The 3,284-nt window shown below is 33.6% G+C and overlaps 1 pseudogene; it reads left to right on the plus strand.

Moving 5' to 3' along the window:
- Positions 1-2,134: 2,134 nt before the first annotated feature.
- On the plus strand, positions 2,135-2,935 carry LOC109221497 (annotated as a pseudogene).
- Positions 2,936-3,284: the final 349 nt, after the last annotated feature.

Here is a 3,284-nt window from a genome sequence, read left to right on the forward strand (position 1 = left end):
ATGTTTCAAACGATGTTTTAATATTTGGAATGATATTGTTGAACCTTTGTTAAATTTTATTTATTAATATATTGTGTTTATTACGTAATTGAAGATCTTATGCTACAGTTGCCTGTGTGTTTCACTGTCAAAATTTGATTGTATTTCTAAATAGGCTTTATATGAATTATTGTGGCTAATAATGCTTGTGGCAATTTTTTAATTAGTAGCAATAAATTTTTAAATTTGTAGCTAAACATATATATTGCCACATAATAAAAACGTAGCTATATATTTTTATTTCCATAGCAAAAATGAAGAAAATTTATTGCTACAATTTTATGCTTCATGGCAAAAGAGAATGGAATATTAGCTATGGGTTTTTCAATTTGTAGCTAAACATATACTTCTACAATAGCCACGTATCAAGAACATGGCTATTCATTTTCACTTTCCGTAGCAAATGATGAAAATCATTTGCTATAGTTCTATATATTTCATGGCTAAAAGTATGGAATATTAGCTACAATATGAAAAGGTTTATGGCAAATACTTCAATTCATAGTTACGGAGTTTTTAAATTGTAGCTAAACATGAATATTATTGCCACGAGACTAAGCTCTAGAAATAGCCACAAAATTTGAGTTTGCATAGCAAATAAATTAAATCTTTTGCTACAACACAACATTTCGTGGCTACAATATGAAGATAACTACAAATTTATTCGTCGTGGCAAAAGAATAAAATCACTTGCTATAAGTATATTTTTTGTAGCAAAAACCTTTTACCATCATCGCTACAACATAAAAAGTTTCCATTGTAATAAGTATTAGTCCTTAGCCACTGATCATATAAAGTCTGTAGCTGACTTTTAGCTACGCTACATTTTGCTACGGAAAAAAATATTGTAGCTAAAGTATTTTGCCACGAAAATTTTCATATTTAGCTACAGTGCTTTTCATAGCTATAGATGCGTAATGTTGTAGTGACGCCTTGATCTTTGGGCCATTGCGGGAATCTCGCCTTTTCTGTTGCAAAGCCACAACGGCATTATCTCGAGGCTGGTCACGCTCGGCCTCAATATTCATTGAACACTGTGATCTCGAAGTCTGCCATTGGGCTCGGACCCAGTCTATTTCGGACTCGCTCTTAAGGTGATCCTCGAGCTTACGAAATCGGGTAGCCCCGATTTCTACCGTATACAAAAGGTTTCATGAGCAATTTAGCATTAGTGTAATAATATTGTTATATATTGAAGGATTTAATTTATATTAGTGTAACAATACCGTACCGTTAATATATAGAAGGATTTAAGTTACATATGTATGATGGTAAAAGCTTACTCCACCCAATATTTGTACAAACTTTATCATGCATGATTAAGTAGTAATAATAATTAAGGTGAAAATGCACTAGCAAATAAGATGAAAATGCATATTGAGTCAAGTTAATTCCAAGAAAAGGGTGTTTCAAGAAGCGTATGGATGATGTTAAACTCTGAAATTTACAGCTACTTTTTTCTAGTTTACGTTGGGGTAAATTAACTAGCTTTTCCATTTCTTGTAAAAGAAATTGTTAATTCAGAAATTTCCTCTATTTAACGCATTAGTTGAATATAGTTAAAGTAAAAACTTGTAAATGATCAAAAAGAGGGAAGTACGTAAATTGCCCATTGATTTCTTTTCTTCTGTTGAACTTAAACAGCCCACTTCAAAAAATATGTTAGATTTAGGGTTCTAGACCAAACTGGAAACTACTATCCAAGAGAAAAAACAGGAAACTATATTTTCTGTTAATTTTCACAACTGTTAATTAGTTCAATTGTGAAAAAAATTACGCATTGTATATAAAGATTAGGGAAAAACTAACTTGAGTCCCAAGCTTAACCTTCCGCAGAAATCAACACTTCTTTTCTCTCCTATAAATTTGTTTCCTAAATTTTCGTTGTTGGAATTAACCTGATCATATATCTATAAATAGTCCACTACAGCATTCACATCAATTAACTTCCGCCATTCTTTTAGGATTTTCTTTCATAGTTCTTGTCTTCGAACTTGAGAGAACAGAACTTCTTGTCTTTGCATATTGCGGCAATTACTATTGTCTCATTCTTGTGTTTCTCTATAAGCAAGAAAAAGAGACGACCATATATACCATGTCGACTGTACCAGCTGCACGCCGTCGTACCATGGGTGTTCGCTTTCACCCTACTGAAGCAGAGTTGATCAACTTTCTTAAAAGGTTCCTTAAGGGCGAGCCTTTGCCGAGTGAATGCCCTAATTTCCAACTTGCCGATATCTATGGAGACCAACCACCATGGGAGATATTTGGAGCTTCTGATCATCCCGAAGAGAAGGTTCGCTATATTTTTACTCGGTTGAAGAAGCAGAAGAGTGAACATACAAGGGTTCGTCGAACTTGCGCCAACGGGACATGGAAAGGCCAAACAGGTATTGATCCTATCAAGAATGGTAAGGGAACTGTGGTTGGGTTTAGAAGATGTTTCAAGTTTCAAACTAGTAGTAAAGAAGGAGAGCACAATAAAAATTGGCTGATGAAAATATTCCGTCGGGGATGATTTCTTTAGAGAAAACAATATTCCTAAGGAGGATATTGTTGTGTGCCGAATCAAGAAGAATATAAGATCAAAGAAAAATCATGGGGTAAATATGGAGGAACAAGATGTTCCAAAAATGATCGAAGCTATGTTGCATGGACCTGATGAAGATGAACGTCAAGTTATGTCAAGCAGCACAACAGCACAACAGTACAACCAGCAACAATATATCAAGCAGCTGATCAACATCAAGTTATGGACGAGACTCAGAAGATGAACGTCAACGAATACAATAATTACAGCAATATTAATGACTGCTCCAACTACCAACATGAGGAGGTCAATTAGGTTGATGATCTGCTCATAGGAATAGACGAGTTTGGAGATATAATCTGGTAAGCATGACTAATGAAGGGGAAGCAGCAGAACGAAGGGAGGAGAGACACGCATCAATCAGTTTATATATAATGTAGTAATTTTTATTGAATGAAGTAGTAGATAGAATTTACAGGAAAATAGAGCTTTTACGTTACAGTTTCTCATTGGTAACAAACTTCGTAAAAGAAACTAGCACCTAATATAACTTTGACATGATTTCCTCCTATATATTGTTGTCGGTATAATGTTTACTATCTGTTCCTGGTAGTAGTGTATCTTGTTGGTTTCACTAAACAAAATTATTTCTTGTTATTTAAGATGGTAGCAATATATATATATATATATATATATATATATATATATATATATA

Source organism: Nicotiana attenuata, unplaced genomic scaffold, assembly GCF_001879085.1.
Source record: "Nicotiana attenuata strain UT unplaced genomic scaffold, NIATTr2, whole genome shotgun sequence".
Lineage (NCBI taxonomy): Eukaryota > Viridiplantae > Streptophyta > Magnoliopsida > Solanales > Solanaceae > Nicotiana > Nicotiana attenuata.